At 41.1% G+C, this 23,890-nt stretch overlaps 1 protein-coding gene across 1 annotated transcript in view; it reads right to left on the bottom strand.

The window, feature by feature from the left end:
• ncana (neurocan a) overlaps positions 1-19,088 on the bottom strand; it is a 106,273-nt gene extending 87,185 nt beyond the window's left edge. The window contains exon 1 of the mRNA XM_072668553.1: positions 18,789-19,088. The gene's annotated coding sequence lies outside the window, so the exon portion shown is untranslated. The remainder of the gene's footprint in view (positions 1-18,788) is intronic.
• Between the last annotated feature and the right edge of the window lie 4,802 nt (positions 19,089-23,890).

The raw sequence follows: 23,890 nt of genomic DNA, 5'->3' as shown, positions 1-23,890 counted from the left end.
TGTAAAGCAGAGGCCAAAATAAGAGCCTCCCAGCACAAGCTTAAGACTGAGCTAGGGGGGATCTGAGGGCTTTATAAAGATCTCTGAGGTGTGTAAGGTTGAAGTGTACTTCCTAGAAGTCCTTCTTCTACTTTAAGCTGTGCCCATTGCTGACACAGATGTGCAAATGCACACACACACACACACATAGTTTGTCTACTGCCAGTTAGAGAAGTACCGCCAATAGAATAGGACTCCCGGGAGTTAAAGCCGCCTAGCACTGAGCTGTGGAGCAGTGGAACTGTGTTCTCTGGAATGATGGACGGTGCTCCATCCAGTACTTTTGGGATGAGCTGAGAAGTTGGGGATGAGGTGAGGTGGGGTGGTGATCATTCAATCCTGTCCTCACTAATGCTCTTGTCTAAATGCAATCAAATCTCTCTAGTAGAAAGCCTTTCTGGACAGTGGATTTACTCCAACAAAAGCAGGATAAACACATTTTAAATAACCTTGATTTCCAAATTCTGAAAAGGACCAAACTGTGATCACTAGACGACTGGGTCAGAACATCTCCAAAACAATAGGTCTTCAAAGCATAACCAATGAACCAGTGACAGGGTTATGGGATGTGCTGGACAAACAAGTCTGATCTATGGAGGCCCCACCTCAGAACTTACAGGACTGCTGCTAATGTCTCATACCCAGATACCCTTAGACACCCTCAGAGGCTTTGTGGAGGCCATGCCTCAACAGGTCAGAGCTGTTTCTGAGGCACGATTGGGACACAGTATTAGGTCAGGGTTTTTAATGTTATGGCTAGTTGGTGTGCTATAGTCATCAATTGACTTACTTTTCAATAAATTCTGTAAATACAAACATAAATGACATTGTCTTATGAGCTACATCAGGGCTATGGATATACAGGGGTATTCCATCTCACCTTTTAGGCCCATTTGTTCTGTATGTTTTCAGGAGCTTATTAGATGAGTTGGAGTCTGTTATACACAATGATTCAGCTTGTACACTAAGTAGGAAGGAACTGACGGGAACAGAACGAATACATTTAGCGCAGGTTTTGTCATGCCACTCTTACAAATCCGTGCAGATTTGTCATTTCCAACCCAGATTAAAAAAATTACTTTTTAAAAAAGTCTTTTAGCATTCAGACAGGCTGATCAGAGGAGCTGAAGCGTTTGACTGGAAGCAGCTTGTCTTCAGCTTAGAGGAAGCCATGGTAATACACATCCATGAGAAGGTAACGAGCCATAATTAGCATTCTGGGTCCTGTACTGGAAAAGAGAGTCAGTGATTAAAAAACAAGCAGCTTCACTCTGAACACTAAGGTTTCTGTCCAGAGCGAGAGCATGACAGATGGGTAGGAGAGTCATTGACCTTTCAGATGACAGACAGACAGTAGGGGTGGAGTTAAACACTGCATTCTTTAAAGCGACTAGACCACTACTGCTAGACTGTTAGGGCTTGATGAGTGGAAGTAAGGTCAGTTGAAGGAGGTACACTGTATGTCCAAATGTTTGTGGACACCCCGTCTAACAAATGCAGTTTGTTAGAAGGTGTAACTCCAGAACTATATGGAGCAGATAAAGCTGAACCTATTGGCACCATGCCTAATGCCAGGTGTGGACTAGAGGGGTATAAAGCCCCTCAGCATTGAGCTGTGGAGCAGTTGAACTGTGTTCTCTGGAATTACGGTGCTCTATCCATTTGGGGAGTTGGGTATGAGGTGGGGTGGTAATCATTCAGCATATATATGACATATATAAAATGATTATGTTTATTAAATATATTTTAAAATATTTGTTTTAGTTCTTGATTTAAAAAAAACAAGATATATATCAAATGATCCAACTGCATATTCATATTTTTGCCATGTTAAATGCATAGTAATACTTAACTTTAACTTTTTACATATGCTACATATATATCAAATGATCCAACTGCATATTCATATTTTTGCCATGTTAAATGTATACTAATACTTAACTTTTTACATATGCTACATATACATATGCTTACACATTTTTAATATTTCCCCATATGTTTCTTACAATAAAGGCATTCTAAATTACAGTTAGGTTTACAGGTAATATTTTCTCAAATATTTTTTCATGTGTGAATTATATTTTAGAATGAAATGCAACGTATTTTAAATGTATTTAAAATATGTCTTTTTAAATATTTTGTTTTCATATGGGAATATATAGCATTTTTGCATTTAATCACAGGCATCATGTTCTGGATCATTTACGAACTTTCCAGAACATTTTGTTGCATATATAGAAAGTGCAACAGTAAATGTTGCTGTAAATCCATTAAAATACCTGAAGTGTTTGCTAGCAACACTGCAACAGCTTTATAAAGGGCTTTATAAAGATCTCTGAAGTGTGTAAGGTTGATGTGTACTTCAGTACCCAGCTAAAGTGGGTGAATTATTTTTGTTTAGCCTAGTAGTCAAAACTCAGGATTACAGGACTAAATACCACACTCTGTATGTTCAGATGTGAATGTGACCTTCCAGATACATATAAAATTAATGTCATTTCACATCAATAATTCATTCTAAATTTAGTGTTTGAGGCGCTACATGCTAGCATTTCTCATTAGACCGAACTGGTGGAATGGCCACAATGTTTCATTAGGTTGAAAGCCTGTCTGACCCCCAACTGTCGCAATGAAAACAATGCATTTGTGGTAGCGCATAGGAAGGTCAATTCAAATCCGACATGCTAGAAGGTGTTTCTGAATATAGCAGGGCTGTAGTGTACGTGTCAACATCTCAGCACAAACTGCAAGTCTCCAAATAAACTGTGTGTGTGTGTGTGTGTGTGTGTGTGTGTGTGTGTGCATGTGTGCATTTGCCTCTAACAAAGAAATGCTTCCAGGAACTCTATCAGTGAGCTGTCACTGTGGCCTTTCACACAGCCAGCAAGAAGCATTCCCTACCCATCAGTCTATGCTGGAGTCCTATCAGCTCAAACACACATATACACACACATACACACACACAGCGCCTGTACAGCAAAAAGCAGAAGGTTTGTTTTTCTATGACATCAGGATTCTGAGATATAAATATATATCGCATATATTATATACATTACATGTCCAGAAGTATATGTAAGCCTATATGTAATAACATATCTCATATAGTCATATACTCCCCATATGTATGATATACATCCCATGTATTACATATGTATGTAATAATGTCCAATAGGTATTATGTATGTATAATAATGTTTCCCATATGATATATATATATATATATCATATGTTTTATATGTACATAAGTTCTTTTATATAACAACACGCTCCATATGTATGTATTCATATATGTGTGTGTGTAATTGCCTATATATGCAAAAATCTATATATAATAATATGTCCCACAATGGTCTGAACATTCACAAAATCAAACACACCTGCCGCCTGCCTAAATTCTCTCTGCCTCTATAATTCACCATTCCCAAACACATCGTCTTATATCCAAAAGCCAAAGGCAGGCCCACACATGTCAAACCATAACACAGTGTTTTCCCCTCTCAGTATCATGGCGTGAGTGTAATCCGCATGTTTGGAGCTTACACTGCTCTCTCCTTTCAGCGGAGTGTCAGGCAGCGTCAGCTCGTACACTATACACACACGCAACCTCCAAAACACACTCTCTACACCTCTCTGCTGTGTTTATCTGTATTTTAGACAGCTACACCTCTGCCGTTTCCATATCTCTCTTTCTCTGTCTCTCTCTAGCACACCACTGTAAAATACAGTGTCTGGGTGGGTGGCTTGATCGCGTGTGTGACTTTAGATTACAGCAGAAATGATAAACTTTTATGTCAACTGCCTCTGCTAAAAACAGTGCAGGGCTTATATCATTGGAACCGAGGTGTGTATACATGTTAAAGTTAAAGTTTTTAAATGTAGCTTACCCCTGGGGGCCACAGGACCAATGGAGCTAACAAGTTATGGAAGCTACCCTCCAACTAGCATCGTGCAAACTGCCTAAATCATCACACCCTTCTTTTTTTTCTTTTTTTTTTTTTTTACAAATTTCTACCAGCCACTGGTACAAATTTCAGAACAAATGGGCCCCAATGTTACAGCCCACCTTAATGGGGCAGTGGTGGCTCAGCCACCTCTCAGTGGCTTAATGGGGCAGTGGTGGCTCAGCCACCGGTTAGAGCGCCGGGTTATCGATAACAAGGTTGTGGGTTCGATTCCCGGGCTTGACAAGCTGCCACTGTTGGGCCCTTGAGCAAGGCCTCTTTCCCTCTCTGCTCCCCGCGCGCTGGAGTTGGCTGCCCACCGCTCTGTGTGTGTGTGTACTCACTGCCCCTAGCTCACTAGTGTGTGTGTGTTCACTACCACAGATGTGTGGAGGACACATTTCGCTGTACAGTGACAAATACGTGCACCTTTACCTTTTAATCTCACATGGGTCCCATCTAGGCCCTGTGTGCAGTGTGCAACCCAGTTGAGCTACCTATACAGGGCCCACATGGACATGTTAGTGGGGCAGACAACCAAAAGAGAGCTAGTTTTTATATATACTGTAATAGTTTTAAAGAAATACGAGCTAAGGGAATTCTAATTGGTTCAAAGGGCAAGTTTGAAAATCATAGTGTAAAATTAGTAGCTGTCACACAAACACCTCATATATATAAAATAATGACTCTTCTGAACTTTCAATGGAAGTCGATGTAAAAAGATTTTATTTCAAGTAATTTTGGAGCATTTCTATTGGTCCATTCATTACGAAATATGAGTTTTTTGTGGGAAAGCGATTTTAGTGAGTTCATTCTGTCTCTCTCTCTCTCTATGCGGCTCTCACACGCTTAGTCTTTCAGCTGGAGCTGAAGAGGGTCATTAATCTTGCATAAAGTCACTAGGAGACAAGTCAAAGGTCAAATGATCAATACTGATCAGGTAGTCCGCTTCTGTGCATGATTGTAGCTCCAGCCCCTCAGTCAATAACATAGCAGGTGCTTGTTTTCCAGTCTTATAAAACACAGGCTAACAGCACTAGAGCAATCACACAGTACACAGAATCAATGGCTTCCAGGCTTGTGTGGATCAGTGGGGACTCAAACCGTCAGCACTTTACATATGGTTATTTGTTCCCTGTGAGAGCTCACTGGATCATAATGCAATGCTCCCCCTTAACAGTGTGTCCACGGCTGCTGAGTTGGGTTTCCTTCAGCTGACAAACAGTGATCACATGTAGAGTTCCCTGTGCTGTAACATCACTGTGCTCAGTACAGTCACACCAGTCACACCTCCTTCTTTTCCCATGTTTCTTCTTTCTTTCTTACTTACTTTCCTTTGTTCTTTCTGTCTTTGCTTCTTTCTTACTTTTCATTCTTTCCTTCTCCAGGTTATTTGTTCTTTCTTTATTTCATACTTTCTTTCTTTCTTATTGTTCTGTTTTCAACACGTCTTTCTGTCTTTATTTCTTTCCTTTGTTCCTTCTTTTTTTCTTCATTTCCTTTGTTCTTTGTCTTTCATTCTTTTTTCCACTCTTCCTTCTTCCTTTCTTTCTTTTGTTCTTTCTGACTTTATTTCTTTATTTCATTTGTTCTTTCTTTATTTACTTCTTTCTTCCTTTCTTTCTTTTGTTCTTTCTTTCATCCCTATTTATTTCCTTTTGTTATTCCTTTTCTTTGTTCTTTCTTTACTTCATTCTTTCTTTCTTCCTTTCATTTGTTCTTTCTTCCTTTCCTTTGTTCTTTCTTTATTTCCTTCTTTCTTCTTCTCTATTCTTTGTTCTTTCTTACTTTTCTTCCTTCTTTCTTTCTCCCTGTCCTTTATTCTTTCTCTGTCCTTCTTTCTCTCTCTCTTTCCTTTGTTCTTTCCAACTTTCTCCTTTCTCCTTCTCTTTCCTTTGTTTTTTATTTCCTTCTTTCTTTCTTTCTTTCTTTCTTTCTTTCTTTTCTTCTTTCATTTGTTCTCTCTTGCTCCCTTTCTTTATTTTGTATCCCCACTCTCCTGTATTTCCTTCTCAACTGTCTTTCTTTCTCGTTCTCCTTTCTTCTGTCATTCTTACTTTATTGTTTTCTTTGTCACTTTGTTTTTCTTTGTTCCTTTATTTATTTCTCTTTCCTTTCTCCTTGCATAACCAACCAACCATTTTATCGACAGGATCAATATGGTATTAACTTTTGAATGACAAATGAATACACATGCACACACACACACACACACACACACACACACTAAACAAAGGTCAGCACTACGGATAGAAGAGGGAGGTGACAGCAGTAGAAGACAGTCATTGTGTTTATTTTAGTTTACATTTGTTATTTTGATCATTTTTGATCTAAATATAAATAAAGACCTTTTATTATTAGAAGACCTTCTTCTGTCCGCTTTCTATTTCTAGCTCTAAAGCTCTTCTTAACTCGTCCACTTTTAAGTCATATCAAACGCTCCACTGCTTTCTGCCAATAGACAGACGCTTCTATTAACACACTTCTAATGAGTGGAGCTAAGCGCTGTGCGTGTGTCACTCAGTGGGAATCTGTGATATAAATACTTTACTTGTGTAGCTTAAAGTTATGCACTTAAAAATATGTATGAACTCTAGAGCACCAGCTGCTATTTAAAAAAAAGGCATGAATAGAGGTATTCAAAAGAGTTTATTGCTTTTGTTGGAGTAACTGTCTCTACTGTGCAGGGTCCAAGGCTTTCTACTAGATTTTGGAGCTTTGCTGTGAGAATTTGATTGCATTTATCGACATGAGCGTTAGTCAGAATGGAATGTTGGATGATCACCACTCCACCTCATGCCCAACTCATCCCAAAAGTATTGGATGGAGCACCATCCATCAATTCAGAGAACACAGTTCTCCACTGCTCCACAGCTCAATGCTGGGGGATGTATACAGAAGTAATCTACATGTATGCATATGTAACAACAAGCCAGATTAAAGCAGCATTATGTGACAATTGGTATTTTTGCTCCTGGGCTCCCTCTACAGGCAAGGAGTGTCACTTTTCCCAGCTGCCGTAAATACAAAATCGCACTTTTAATGCCCCCTCTTGGACAGCTGTACACACGCATTTCTGGACTGTAGTTATATTATGTTCTGTAATGCAGTAACTGGTGATACACCATTCTCCCTATTACAGCATTACAAAAATGGTCATATAATTAGAATGTTATTATATATAGTGCATAATATTATTATGCTTGAGTTTATAAATCAATAAAAATGTCATTGGTGAAAAATAGAGGAAAATAAAATACACAAAAATAGCATATGGACCCTTTAATGTGCTATTAATAACCAATATAAAAATCTACATTATATATAAACATTTTGTTAAGGGTAATCCCCCTGCATTAGCAGCTCTACAGCAGTCCCAGAACATGCAAGTGAAAGTAATTAATCCCAGCAATGCAGAGTGGTTCATCAGGTGCAAAGTGTTGAAGAACGGAGTGTCAGGCAGTGTTGGCTGCCTGTCTGGTTGCCATGGTTTCCTCCGAACACCAGAAGACTCAAACCAAGCGGCCAGTGAAAACCCCCCCATTGTCTTCCCGCATATGGATTTCTTTTCACACCTTGGGGTGTGATATTTTAGCATATGTTAACACTCCTGCAACACTACATTAACACACAGCCGTTAAAATGACTGTAATACAGTAGCACTGTGCGAAACTAGGCATACAATAAGCTTGAGACAATAAGCTTATGAATTCAGGTGTGATAGAATTCGGGATAATGCGGAATAATCAGAATCCAAGTTACTTCCTGGTACAAGACCAAAAGCAAATGCTAACTCTGGCGTGAAAGCATGCATAATAATTCACAGCTAAAGCACAACATCAGATCACTTTACATGAATGCATGTTACATGAATTAATAATAGTCATGATATAAAAAAAAACCCTGTACTGTACATGGCGAAAGTGTCCTGGACTTGGACTGGGAAATGAATTCCTTTTGAAGGATATGTTTCTCACTTAGCTCTGTTTAACGTATTTTTCCATTCAGTCTCGAAGGCCTAACTGTGAAACTGCTGCACAAAGATAGTGTCATAAAATTCAAAGCATGTCAAATATGACAAATCAAGCATGTTCAGTGCAAAGGCTCATCCTAAGTGGTTTACAAGGCTATACATAGGCAATATTAAAATTATCACATATTATATTACTTATGTAATACGTAATGTAATAAAAATCTATGTCTCATAGATATACACTACATGTCCAAATATCTGTGGACATCCCTTCTTATGAATGCATTCAGCTACTTTAAGTTGCAGCTATAGCTGACACATATGTACAAATGCACACACACAGCTTTTCTAGTCCCTGTACAGAAGTGCCAACAATAGGATAGGACTTTCTGGAGCCTAAAACATGAACCTACTGGAACCAGGCATGGGCTACAGGGGTAAAAGGCCCCTCAGCATTGAGCTGTGTAGCAGTGGAACTGTGTTCTCTGCAATGATGGATGATGGTGCTCCATCTAATGCTTTTGGGATGGGCTGGGAAGTTAGGGATGAGGTGAAGAAGTGATCGTCCAACATACTGACCTCACTAACAATCTTGTTGCAGAATGCAATCAAATCCTCACAGAAGTGCTCCAAAATTAAGTAGACAGCCTTCCCTTGAGAATACCCTTAATACCCTTTATTTTACAAGAACCAATGAATGAGCAGGTGTCCAAATACTTTTGTCGTTGTAGTGTATAATTATGTACTTACATGTAATAGAAAACATAATATATGTATATTGTATATGTAAGTGCCTATATGTAATAATACTATGTCCCATATGCATTGTATATATCTAAATGTAGGCAAATATATATTATCAGTAATATATTATCAGTGGCTGGTGTGGCAACAGATATCACTGTTAGCTACCACGCCATGTAGGAGACTGGGGTTCGATTCCCACTCTGGGACTATGCTGTGCTACACCAATAAGAGTCCTTAGGCAAGACTCCAAACACTACATTGGCTCATCTCTGTAATACGAGTAGCCTTGTAAGTCACTCTGGATAAGAGTGTCAGCAAAATGCCATAAATGTAAATGTAATAATAATAATAATAATAATAATAATAAATCCAATATGTATTAAATATGTGTAGGACCTATATATAAGCATACATGTTGCTGCACTTCATAGAGCACCAGCCTCCAACACTGTCTTGGGTACAAAACGGATGAATGAGTCTGGTCAGAAACAAAGAAACAGACTCCAGTCTTTGTTCAGAGCGTTTTTTTTCTTTCCCTGGTCGTAACGCGGCTTCTGGTGATGGGCTCCGAGTGGCAGCCCTCCTGTAGAATGAAATATATCACGGGTGATGGAACACCCTCTGAGCCACCCGCAGAGGTGAGACAGAACCAGAGTGAGAGAGAAAAAGAGCGAGGAGATGATGACGCTGGGTAATTCTTGTAAAGGTGAGAGGCTAAAATAAGACAAACAAAGACAAATGACATGTTCCCAGCTGAGCGAATACGTACAGGACATAAACATAAACATCACATAAGATAACGTAAACACATTTACATTCGATGGCTAGATGACTGGTATGCAGTGGTCAGTATCTGTCAAAACTGGTCCAATAAAAGACAACCACTGAACTGGCCACAGGGTCACAGGCACCCAAGGCTCATTGATGTGATCTATGGAGGTCCCGCCTCACAACTTACAGGACTTACAAGACCTGCTGCTAAGGATGCCTTCAGAGGTCTTGTGGAGTCCATGCCTTGAATGGGTCAGACCTGTTGTGGCGGCACAAGAGGGACCTTATATACATAAATACATATAAACATATAGATACATATGCATATATACTTGACCAGGGATGCACAAACATTTGTATACAACTGTTTGTGAATACACAATATATATATATTATATATAACGAGAACTTTCTCTGGTCACAACATTTTTGTCCAGGCAAGGTCACCTCTTTTCCAACAGACAGCTTTTTCTTTGTCAGGACGTCCAGCTTACTTATCTCAACTTTCCCTGCAACCCTAAATACAATAAACCAAACTCTAATCTCGATTCTCTGTAGCTTGCGGGATTGATTAGGTGCCACAGACACATTTACGTACGCATTGTCACACATAATGCTCTCCTGATTGCTTGAGCATTAGAAAAGAAGACAGGATGGAGATAAATAAGCATTCATGCCCTGGCGTGCTCGCCCAGACAGTCTGAGCCGTGTAAATGATACTGGCTTTATCCCGAGATGTATTACATCTACAGTGTAACACGTGTGAGTTACAATCAGACACCAGCAAATGGAAGGCTTGATGTGTGGGAACTGTCCAGTGCTGAAAAATGAGATACAGAATGGCTGACTGGTCCCCACCTGACTGAAAGGAAACACGAACATATGCACTGTATATATATATATATATATATATATATATATATATATATATATATATATATATATATATATATATCCAAATATTTAGTTGAGCTATTTTAATAACCACTATATCAGTATTTTGGAAATCTTCGCCCAGCCCAACTTCTACCTAAGAATTAAACTTAACTTGAGAATTTAACTTAAGGTACACTGTCTGGTGTAGTTCTTTATTCTAAATAATCTTCTGTCCAGGTTTATGTCTAAACAATGGAGTACCACCTTTTAATTACAAGGTATTCTGGATAATAATTTCATATTAATTTTAGTCTTTATTATATTTGTTATATTTATTGCTTCCAACCGTTTGGACAGTGTTCTATATTACAGTACGTTTCAATAAACAATTGATTTACATTTAATAACTCTTTATTAACATACTTTCTAAGTGGGTCTCAGAAAAGAATGTTTAATTGTCACCATGTTTTTTTTTCAGGAAACCAAAAGTGGTTCTACAGATTCGCTCCAAAGAGCCCCTTTTTGACACCTTTATTCTGAGAGTGCTTTTTTATTGTATTGAAGTGAAGAAGGGAATATTCAGTTCTTTTTTCATCACGTCTTTCAGTGCCATCAAAACACAGAGCTGTACATATTCAGCTGTGCTCAGGCTTCTTTAACCTGCATGACTGTCGGGTGCCATGTAAGCCTTTCAGCTTCAATAAAACAGTGAGACTTTCAGAAGATGCAAGCTGATGGTTTTGATGAATTAGACATTCCCAGGAAAACGCTGCATTTATTCCCAGAGTGCCGAACAATGCCTTGCAAGTGCAACATTAAAAGCAGAAATAAACAGCGCTGCGGAATACAAAAATCTACCTGAGGGACGCCTCTATTCCCTTAACCAATTTGTTCGACACTTTGTGAGTCTTTCTGTGGAAGTTTGCATGCACATACGCACACAATCATAAAAACACACACCCAGAGGTAGGTCTCAGTTGTGTAAAGATGCCTAGGTCAGTCTAATCTACAAACCATCCTTATCTATTCCCAAGTCTCCTGAACACTCCACACTACAGTAAGCACACACACACACACACACACAACAACAAATTAACTTTCCAATACGGTTTTAAAAAAGTGTTTGACAAATGTTTCGAGAACAAACTGGGAGTCTGGTAGCCTCAGCTTGGGATTTCTTACACTTAGCTGTGGAACTCCTTCGGAATACTAATTGGATCTCACAGAAGCTGTGTAGTGAATGGGGAATGAATTAAGCAGTAAACCATTCCGCACGACTTTCACAACAAGCAATTCTGCATAAGCCTTTGTCAACCTGACCATTCCAAATACGCCATTCTCAATTAACCCATTCCTAGCAAGCCTTTTCGAATTAACCTCTCTGAACGTGCCATTTCAAACAAATCATTCCCAACTAGCCTTTCTGATTGGGCAATTCCACACCAAAACCATTCCTGAAAAAGCATTCCAAATATGCCATTCCGGACAAGTCAGGACAAGTTATTTTCAATTAACCATTCCGAGTACGCCTTTCTGAACCAATCATATAACGTTTAATAACTGACATAGCTCCACCCACAAGTGTGGTCTTTTGCTGATACAGTCAGAAGATTGGACAAACTACTGTACTGTTACTGTTACGCCCAACAAATGTAAAAAGCATGAATGACGTGGTTCCACTCCCTTCTGTTCTACACAAATGAAGCTGTTTGCCATGTTGTCGAACTTGCAGCCAGAGTCTGCGCAATAGACCAAAGACGGAGCCAGACTCGCCTACTCATTTGGTGGACCCGTCCCTTTCTCCCAGACCAAGGATACCTTGGACCACCTTCATTGAGTTTACAGTGAAAACTGAAGCAGTTTTTCCACTGGACACCCAGTTCAGTCAGTAAGTGTAATGTGAGGATCTCATCACACAGCTGTGACGATAAAAGAAAAAAAGAATTATGTTTTAAATGGTATTTGGACTCGATCCAGACCAGAAAATAAGTCTGGTGAGAGCGTTGGCCCAAATCAAGCACAAATACTCCACTAACATCAGCTGTCTAGCTAACACCTCATTAGATCACAATTATTAACAATTTCTATTAATAGCAAAGCTTTGTTTTTTCACAGTTAATAACTTAAATGTTAAATGTTATATAAATATATATAAGTAAATAAACTGCTGTATTGAGCAACAAAAACATGCTGTTTCTGCAGAGCAGTGATAGCATTCAGCCGTAGGTGGCTATTGTTCCCTTTTCTGCTGCCTTCTCTCTTTCCTTCCATGGACTCTGGGGGGATCATGGCCTTTAATGTCACTCATAAGGTCAGTCTGGAGATTATCTCCTCTGTTTCTCCTTCACTCGTTCGTCAGTCGGAGCGAGGGACGGAGCCTCTGATCTGATCCGGCGCAGCCATGTGGCTGGCACCGAGCCAGAGACCCTCCTGTGAACGTACACACATCTAGACCCAATTAAATATGCATGCGTGCCACTGAAGAACCTTGAGCTGTCTGCTTGGCCACGGCCCTGGTGATGCCGGTGCTTGCTTGTGTGTAGCAGTGTGTGAGTGTGTTGGACATTTACATGACACAAACGTTATGACATTACATTATTTACATACAGTCCAAATGGACACCCTTTTTAATGAATGCATTTAGCTACTATAAGTTGCACCCACTGCTGATACAGATGTGCAAATGCACACACACACACAGCTTGTCTAGTTTCTGCAGAGAAGTACTGTCAATAGAATAGGACTCTCTGGAGCAGATAAACATGAACCTATTGGCACCATGCCTAATGATAATGCCAGGTGTGGGCTAGAGTGTCAGGTATAAAGCCCCCAAGCATTGTGGAGCTGTGGAGCTGTGGAACTGTGTCTGGAATGATGGATGGAGCACCAGACACTACTTTTGGGATGAGTTGGCGAGTTGGGGATGAGGTGGGGTGGTGATCATTCAACATCGTAACCTCGCTAATGCTCTTGTCGCTAAATGCAATCAAATCCTCAAAGCAGTGCTCCTCCAAAATCAAGTAGACAGCCGTCTTCCCTGGACAGTAGAGACAATTGCACCAACAAAAGCAGGATAAGCTCTTTTTTAATATCCTTGATTTTGGAAGAAGGAATAAATGAGCAGGTGTCCCAATACTTTTTTCCATATAGTGTTCTGTGTCTTGTTTAGAAGTACACTGTGTGTGCATGTGTGTGTGTGTGTGTGTGTGATTTTACACAAAAACATGGTTTGCCTTTCACTCGTTCCTCTTTGATCCCCCCTCAGGCTGCAGAACAAACCCAGACCTTAAGACGGTCAGCAGTATTGACCAATCAATGCAACAGAGGGTATTCAACCAGCAATTTAATGCAGTTACGCTCGCCGAAACACAACAGCATGTCAGCGTGTTTATTTAGCTACGGCCCGGCTACGGCACTTCATACAAATAGAGCGGAACACAGCGCTAAGGAAGAGAATGCAGACAAAGAAGGCCACACACAAGCCGCCGGCCATTTCATCAGCATTGTATTGTCCTTTAGCGTCAATGGAGAGCGCACTTGTGAGGAACGTTTGGACTGGGGCCACACACCAAGGCCTCACACCATATTTGTTCCTGTAAATGGACAGTAATTGGTCCAAGCGCTCCTGTGGGGTCTTTGTGTGCGCGTGTGTGTGAAAGGCTGATTGGCGTTAAGTGGATATTCTAGTGGTGGAGGGGTTTAGACACTGTAGGGCATGCATTGTGGGTAGAGTCTTGTATCTCCGAAGGGAGACAAAGAAGCAGGCAGCTGCAGGACGGGACTGAGAGGCTATCCAGAGCTGGCCAGTCTGCTGAGGAAGAACAAAGAAGCTTCCTTCAATCTGGCCTGGGCAGACTGTTAACAGCAAGCAGCCGCACACCTGACCTTCACCTCTGACCGCTCGCAATCACCGTGACCTCTCATCCATTCTTCAAACAGCTGGTGTTCCTATTAGTGCCCGACTGATTGATACGATAGCATTTGCAAGGGGCTATAAAGTGAGTGCCAATTGTCACCTTATTATAGTAGCACTCAGACGTCTGTGTGGGTTTCATATCTGTTGACCTCATGCTCTCATGTTCTGACCTCATAGCTTCTTTCTTATTTCACACTGTTTCTTTATGTTATGTTGTTCTAATGAAATTCACCAGTTCAGTCTGTATTACCATTACAAGTAAGACAAATGGTGCCTCACACTGGTATAACCAGTAGCACAATCTCCTAAGGAGTGGCTTTATCATTGGAAGATCATCAGTCTGAATTCCCCCAGTAATGCTGCACCCAAACAGTCAGCACTTATTGGCCATTTGTCGGCTAATACCAATACCAAAACCAGGTTTTCAGTATTGGTGGAGCTCCAACACTGATACTGAAACATATTTATTTATTTATTAATTTACTGGATTTTCCCCAATTTTCTCCCCAAATCTACTAATTTCCAGTCCCCACCCATTAGTTAGGACTCCCGCTACCACACAATGCTACCTTCACTGGTTGGGTGAAGGACTTTATGCGGATTTTAAGGAGAAGTCTGATAGCCAATAACATCAGCCAGTGTCATTTACTGTGAATGGACAAATATGACTGGTTTGCCTAGCAGCAGCAATTGTAACAACAGTTGCAACAATGCTAACCCATGACCTGCATGAATTTGGGGGTGGAGCTTCTAAAAGAGCACTGAATGGAGGGCTGTGTTTGTTTTGCTGTTGAGCTCAAATATCAACAGCCATTCTCCAGAATCATATACATATAAGGTAACTTTCTTACTTTTTTAAACACCAAACAAGTTCCTACAGTTTAGTTAGACTGAAATCACGAACTGTCAATGTTTTACTGTCAATAATTATCAAAGAGTAAACGTTAGCAGAGCCAATTTGCATAAAATCTGCATAAATTCATGCCAAATGACTATAATCCTTTCTTTCTAAACTTAATAACAACAAGCCTATTCTATTGCATTTGTAAAAATCTTTTAATACTTCTTTCTCATGGGAAAACTGGCTCCATCTGTAGCATATCAAATCAGCATTTCTGACTGAGTTATGCTGGCTCACATGTGGTCAATGTCGGTTGGCAGTTATCACTCATTACAGTGGAAATTTGCAGTCAACACACGAGTCTTTGCACACCGGGTGCAGTGACCACCCATTCACCCATGAAGAATCAGCTCTGAAAGTCCTTGAGGACATCAGTAGTGGCTAATCTGACCCCTGTTTGTCCCCCTGTTTATACAGTGATGATGCTGGGGTCACCGTTTCGCCAAAGGTGGAGGATTTGGCGAGGTTCCACCACGGGCCTGGTGAGTCGGTGACGAGGTGTCGGGATGAATAATGCATGCCGCAGCTGCTGGGGAGTTTTTGATCTCTCTCAACTTCACAGCAGCTGCCACTGGGGGAAAGATCCTAGCCTAGCGTCTGCTCGGACCACATCTGCGTGTCGAGAGCACTTACTTCCTTCTGTCTGCCGGGGGGAGGAAGAGGAAGGGGGGCAAGCACCAGCAAATCTATATACTCGATTTACGGTATTTACTGTAGTACTGCAGGCCGAGCTATGCAGTCTAACATGCAGTTGTTCCCAGTACAATGGAAGCACATCTGCAGTGAATACTGTTAATTATATAATGCATTATTTTTTAATATATAATGAGAAGCTTCACTGACCAAAGCTTCAACAATTATAAATAAACAATTATTTATAGTGTCTGTATCAGAATTGCATTTGATTTATTTCCTGTGCATAATATATGTGCATCGTATATATGCATAACATTAGCACCACTGACAGGTGAATTAAGAACACTGATTATCTTCAGTGGTACCTGTCAATGAGTGGGATCTACATAGCAGGACAAATGGACAAGCATGATAATCTGAGTCACTTTGAGAAGAACCAAACTGTGATGGCTAGACGTCTGGGTCAGAACATCTCTAAAACATCAGGCCTGAGTCCTGTTGGGTGTTCCCTTTATGCAGTGGTCAGTAACTACCAAAAGTGGTCCAAGAAAGGACAACCAGTGAACCGGCGACAGGGTCATGGGCACATAAGGCTCACTGATGCAATTAATGGAGGTCCCACCTCACAATTTACAGGACTTAAAGGATCTGTTGCTGGCGTCTTGGTGCCAGAACTTTCAGAGCTTGAGTGGTTCACAGTGCTGGTGAATAGAACTAGACGTCTAAATGTTTTTAATGCCTTTAAAAGCTCCCTGGCAAAATATATTAAATTATATGCTTATGAATAATTCGGATGATTCCCAAGACATCTTCTTTATGATAGTTTTGAGACAGAAGTTTGGTAAAATAATCCCAAATTGAATATTTTTCAGATCATTACCATCTTACTGTTGTCACTGTCACGCAAAAACCTTGTATCTCCATTTTTGCCATTTTTAACTTGGAAATCTGGCAGGTTTATTTCATTATTTCATTATGAAAGGACCAATAGAAATACTCCAAAATGACCTAAATAAAATCTTTTTACATTGACTTCCATTGAAAGTTCAGAAGATGTTTTTCCTTCTCCTGTAAAGTCGTTGTTGTTTGTTTTTTTTGGGCTTTTTTGCATTACAGCGACTATAGTGAAGAAAATGGCTAGATTTGAGTTATGGATGTCTCAACCCCTGGTCAATATCACCACCACTGTAAAGACCAAACTGAATGACTTTGTCTACACCCCCCCCTTTAATATTAGTATTCTGTACTGTCCATTAACACCAATCAGCCATAACATCAACACCTCCTGCCTAATACTAAGCAGGTCCCCTTTTATTCTGTCACAACAGATCTGACCATTCCAGGCATGGACTCCACAAACCTCTGAAGTGGTCCTGTGGTATATGGCACCAAGACGTTAGCAGCAGATCCTTTATGTGCTGTAAGTTGTGAGGTGGGACCTCTATGGATCGCATCAATGAGTCTTACGTGTCCATGGCCCTGTCGGCTTTTGGAAGGTACTGACCACTGCACACCAGAACAAAAACTGAGATGTTCTGACCCAGTCATGTAGCCATCACCATCTGGTTATTCTCAAAGTGACTCAGATTCTAATGCTTGTCCATTTATTTCTGCTTTTAACTCCTTCATCACCTTCAAGAACTGACTGTTCGCTTGCTGATTTGTGTATGTGTGCATGACTAAAATACACACACAGAGCACAATGACCATACAACTGTAAACCACTGACAATACACTGACCAAAGTTCTTACAGTACTACAGTATCCATAACACACACACACACACACACACACACACACACACAATACAATGGCAGTAAGCCAGTACGCTACTGACAAACTGACAAGCTACACTGACTGAAGCTACTCTGCTCCCTTTCATGACTATGTTCTCCAGCCAGCAGCTCCATCTCTCCATCTTTCCAAAGAGCTTCTTCCACATCCCACAGTTTTCCTCATTATTCCTCATTAAAACGGAACCTCCCGGACTTCCCAGTGTCTGGGAAGTGACCAGTGATGGTAAACAGAAGAAAGAGCACTGCGTTTTAAGTGTCCTCACTTTTCTTCTGATGCACTTTTAGATCTGCTGTCCTGCTGTTTAACCAAGCTCGAGCCAAGCCGCATTAACCCCATGCTGTTCAGACCCGAGCTGAACGCGTGCTTCTGTTTAAAGCAAGCATGAGACGCCAACGAGTCATTTGGCTGGAGGAACAGTACCAAACATTGGAAGCACCATCCCAGCATCCCAGGGGATGTGCACGCATCGCGGGTGCATGTCCAAAGTAGCCCGGAACGCGTGCGTTTTCACGCTAGCGGTTTGGCTAGACTGACTGAGGACATTATCAGAGACGGATCCCCCGGTGGGATGTGCACGGATGGCTAGTGGCACTCCGGCACGCGATCTCTTCTGAAATCGACACTGTGAGAACTGTGCGTCTGCTCTCTAACCGTGCGCAAGTGCAGCTCGAGACGCTCGCGAGGAGATCCTGCAGCAGCGGGACAGCAGGTGCCGGTCTTTTGGGGAGGATGGGGGGGGGGGGGGGGTTTGCTTGCTTCAGAATCTCAACTGGACCTCAACGAAATCACACAAACCCAATTTTACACGTTGTGGAACTGGGGGATCCACGGAAGACTGTGCACGAGCACGGTGGGTTTTTTGTGTTGTTGCAACCGGCTTCGTTTAAAGTCTCCAGCACATCAGAGCGCTGCAGCAGAACCTTCTACCCATCGGAAGCGCGAAAAACTAAACAAAAAAAAACATTTTTTTTTTTGCTTTTTAACGTTTAAACGTTCGTAAACGTTAAACGTAATTTTCCCTCAGTGCACTCATCCTGAAATCTTCACACAATGTAAACGATAACTGGCGTGCAAACTACAAGCCAAAAACGTTACCAAGTTTTCCTAAACGCACAAAAACGCAGGAAATATGAATAACAATAACTGCAAAAACGCAAAAAAACTGCAAAAATAAAAGCTAAGTTTTCTTACCTTGAGCAGCTGCTGGAGGAGCGCGTGAATTGTTTCACTTGCAGGGCGAGACGCTTTCGTCCTCAGAGGATGCTCAGCCGCCACGACAAAAAAAAAAGAAGTCAACTCGCACCGACTGAAAAGCGTCAGATCGGCAAACGGCGAATGTGCAGAAATCAGACACAATCGGAGCTCGTGCCTACCGGAGAGATGCGGAGGTGCGCGCGCTCTCCCGGTAGGAAGCTGTGTGAAACAAAGAGGAGGCTAGCGGGCAGGCAAGCAGGCAGCAGGCGGGCAGGAGAAGTGCTCCTGCTCCTGCTCCCCCCATCCCTAACTCCTCCTTCTCCTCCTCCTCCTCCTCCTCCTCCAGCCCCCCCCCCCCCCGCCTTCCTCCCGCAGGGGGAACGTCACCCACGGTCCCCTCGCGCGGTCCCCTGATCATGCGCAAACGCTTCAGTAGGAGCAGCAGGACGTGAGGGCCCACTTTCATTTAGGAGACCCCCATAGACTGACTACAGCTGCTGTGGACGGGTGAAAGTCAGCAAAACTGGGGTTAGGGTTTGGGAATAGAACCAAATGGGATTCTTTCTGGGAATTCTGGGATAATTCCCATTTACACTGGTGTCTACTTATCCTTATTGCCATTAAGTTGACCCTTGACTACATATACATGGTGTTTCCCCACTCTGGGGTCTTTAGGCTATTAATCAAATTCCATAAAGTGCATACACTGATCAGCCAAAACAATAATACCACCTCTTTGTTTCTACACTCATTACTCATCATGTCAGCTCTGCTGTGTCTAATCCACTCGTACCAGCATAACACACAATATTACGCCACCACCATGTCAGTCTCACTGCCTGGCTGAGAATGCTTACCCACCACCCAAATAATACCTGCTCTGTGGTGGTCAGTCCTGTGGGGTCCTGAGCATTGAAGAACAGGGTGAACGGGGGCTGACGAAGTATGCAGAGAAACAGATGGACTACAGACTGGAATTATGGCACTACAGCGGGCTCCTTTATGTTCAGTGGAGCTGATAAAATGGACAGTGAGTGTAGAAACAATGAGGTGGTTTTAATGTTATGGCTGATCTGTGTATTTAGTATGGTATGTGACTATGGTAGGGGCAGAGGATGCCCAGGTGCACTTTTACAGGCACATTTACAACCGTGTTATTTGGCCCTAGAGAATATAAAACATGCTGTTTTTACGTTTTGGTTATTCCGGCTATCCTAGCTAATCTCGTCTGGCATTCTGGGATAGGGTTAGCTTTTTCACTTCCCGCAATTTGGCTTCTTCAGATTCCACTTTCAGAATCCTTTCATCGGCTAGCGGCATCACAAAAAGCCACGGCCAGAAAATCTGGTTCCCGTAGCAACCTATAGTCACCTATTTTCTCATATCGAGCCGCGTTACCAGTGTTGATAATGCACATCTAATTGAGTTAGTGCAGGTACATTTGTACACTATGTGGACAAAAGTGTTGGGACACCTGGGTTTATCCTGCTTTTGTTGCAGTAACTGTTTCTACTGTCCAGGAAAGGCTTTCTACAAGATGTTGGAGCATTGCTGCGACAAAATGATTGCATTCAGTGATAAGAGCCTCAGTGAGGTCAGGATGTTAGTTGTTCAACACCCCACCTCATCCCAAAAGTATTGGATCTAGCACCAACCATCATTCCAGAGAACACAGTTCCACTGCTTCACAGCTCAATACTGGGGGACTTTATACCCATCTTGCACACACCTGGAATTGGACATTGTGCCAAAAGGTTCATCATGTTTGTCTGCTCCAGAGAGTCCTATTGGCGGCACTTCTCTGGACATATAGTGTATATAGAGTCGAGATTAAAAACGAAGGTTTTGGAATTGGCCAGTTCTATAGCTCTGATTTACTTGTGCTGGATTTGCATTTGAGGCCACATCAGTTTTTAATGTTCATGGTATGTCAGGTCCATGTCCCGAATAAAACCTTCCAGTTAAGAGAGTCTAGAAGCATTGCTAGTGCCAGGGGAGCTACAAATGGGTAGGTTAATTGACAGGACTAAATTAGGGCTCTAAACATTACATTTTACCCTAACAGATATATGAGGTTGTGGGATGAAGTGATGGGCATAATTGTATATGTTTTATTTAGCACAATAAACTTAAATATCTTCTAGTTCTATTGTATTACAGTGTCTGTTCTGTAAGGCTTGTTTGTTATGGCTAGAATTACCCTAACTGGGCAAGTCAACCGACTGGTTGCATATACTTGCATATTCGCTTCCTGAATAGGTCCTCTGAAAAGTTGCTAAATTCAGTTGCTAAAGACACAGTAACACAATTTTACCAGTAAATAATTAGTTACAAATGTATTTCTTACTTTGACTGTTAATTGGTTTATATTACAACCCCTGGTTCCTTTGACCTGAACCTCTGTAAACTTCTCAATAATTAATGATCTTACACAGAACCCCTCTGAGTGACTTTTTTTATTTTACCATCTCAACAATTTAATTATGCAGGAATGTTGAACAGTTGGGGGATTTTCTCTTTAAGGCACACATTCACATTTAAACAACCACTGAATGCCTTTCACTCTACAGTGATACACAGGACGAAATCATGACACACCAGCTCACAACATTGTAAGAAGTAATCAGAAGCCTTGTGGAAAAGGGGAAAGTCATTCATGAATTATTTCAGGCATTTAAAATATTAAATGTTGTTCATTATTAATGATGGAGTTCTTTGGTTTTGTGCACAGATTTCACATTTTTCAGCTGCATTTCTGCTGTTTGTGTGTACTTGGCATCAGTGGCGAAAAAAAGTGAAGTCTCAGCTCAATCCCTCAATCTTCTCTGATGTACCTCAGCACTTCAAAGGCTGAGCTTTAGTGCCGGTCTGAATACACAGCTTAGACATGGAGAGGAAAGAGGATGGATGGATGGACACGTGGTTACATGGCTAGATGGATGGATGGTAGGCTGGACGAATAAATGATAAAAGGATAGATAAATGAATAGACTATGAATGGATGAACTGATGGTTGAAGACATATTTATATATGTATGTTTGCATATATACTAAATGTAAAGTATTGTGACACCTGCTCATTTCTTTCTTCCAAAATCAAGGGTATTTAAAAAAAAAAAAACATGGATGGATGGACGGGCTGTGAAGACGGGTGGATTGATAGAAAAAATAGCGATGTAAAGATGGATAAATGGAGGATATAGGGAAGTAAAGATGGATAGTTGGATGGGTAGAAGATATGGAAGGTAAAAAGGGATGGATGGATGGAGGACATAGGGAAGTAAAGATGGATGGATGGATGGATGGATGGATGGGTAGAAGATATGGAAGGTAAAAAGTGATGGACCGAAAGAGGATATAAAGATAAATGAATGAATGGATGGATGGATGGATGGATGGATAGAAGAAATAGGAATATAAAGATGGATGGATGTATGGAGGTTATAGGGAAGTAAGGATGGATGGATGAATGGATGGATGGATGGATGGATAGAAGAAATAGGAATATATAGATGGATGGATGGATGGATGTTATAGGGAAGTAAGGATGGATGGATGGATGAATGGATGGATGGATGGATAGAAGAAACAGGGATATAAAGATGGATGGATGGAGGTTATAAGGAAGTAAAGATGGATGGATGAATGGGTAAAAGATATGGAGGGAAAAGATGGATGGATGGATAGAAGATATGGCAAGTAAAGATGCATTGATGAATGGATATTAGAAATAGGGATGTAAAGATGGATGGATGGAGGATATAGGGATGTTAAGATGAATTGATTGATAGATAGACGTAGAATAGTTAAAAAAATAGATAGATGTATGTGAAAGAACTGAAACAGTACATTAATCATACAGTAGCCAAAACTACAGATACTTTAAGAGACAAATAGATGTCATCTATTCTAATCTGTCAGATTAAAACCTTTCTGAAAATGTCAGCTGTCCTTTAGATTGTGTAAACATGATGAACGGGCCAGAAAAATAGTCCAGATTTTGGGATGTTAGTGTGTGTATCTGTATCTGTATACATACTGATGTGTATACATAAGTACACATATAAATAGATAGATGTTTCCTACACTTCATGTGCTGTTATGTAGGCTATCAGAAAGATCTGGCACGCCATGATACATATTTCAATCCTGTCTTCAGAACTAGGTCTCGGAGGCCAGAACAGAAATACATCACCCATGAAAAACGTAATGGGGGTAATGGCCTCCGAATTTAGTGGAAATGAAGCTTATGATGGGAGACGCATTACTGAGGACCCATGTGTGCTCCCACCTCACTTTGAGCGGGTGCAAGGAGGGTTATTTAAAGTAAACGAAGAGTAACTCAGGCTAGATGTGAGAGAATCTCAGAGGAATGTGTGTTGTGTCTTGATGCTGGTGCCACACAGCGAGTGCTGAACTCCAGATGGTCCGGCCTCCAGCCTTCTGGACAAGACTATGTGTGTCCGAATTGGGGGGTTAAATTTTAGTGGACTGGAAGATGACAGCATAGGCAAGCGCTTTCCTCCCTTTAGCACACCTGATTTCACTCAGCAGCCAGTTTTCAAGTGAGATGAGCCAGGTGTGCTGGAACAGAAAAACACTGAACTGTGTGTTACTAAGGCACGTTACACCATCTGCTTCCAGTAATTAGCTTCTTTACTGTGTTAAGAACTTATACTTTAAGGATCTGCTGGTGGGCCAATGTATAACTGTTGAACTTATAGATAGTATATATATAGATAGTAAAACCATGTGATGATAAGTGGGATTTTGGAAGTTGCCTGAAGGGTGAAATCAGATGGGCCATCCATTCGTTGATATAATTTTTGATTACATAAAAAAAGAGAAATTTGTAATTTTGGATTATTACACATTGGTTTTTGTTGTTTATGGACACTGGACGTACCTAATGCTGCCTAGACCATTGATTTGCCACCCCATTTGTACAATCCTAAAACCATCAGTGAGTAGTTTATATTATTAGTAGTACTATATCGTTTTAGGTGTACGAACTTCAGAGCCCACTGAAGTTTCCTAGGCCATTCTCTGGTCACCCCAGTGGACAGTGCAGCATCTCTCAAAAGTCAGGCAACCATAGG

Source organism: Salminus brasiliensis, chromosome 23 (assembly GCF_030463535.1).
Source record: "Salminus brasiliensis chromosome 23, fSalBra1.hap2, whole genome shotgun sequence".
NCBI classification, from domain to species: Eukaryota; Metazoa; Chordata; class Actinopteri; order Characiformes; family Bryconidae; genus Salminus; species Salminus brasiliensis.
This window is presented reverse-complemented; position numbering and strand designations above follow the sequence as displayed.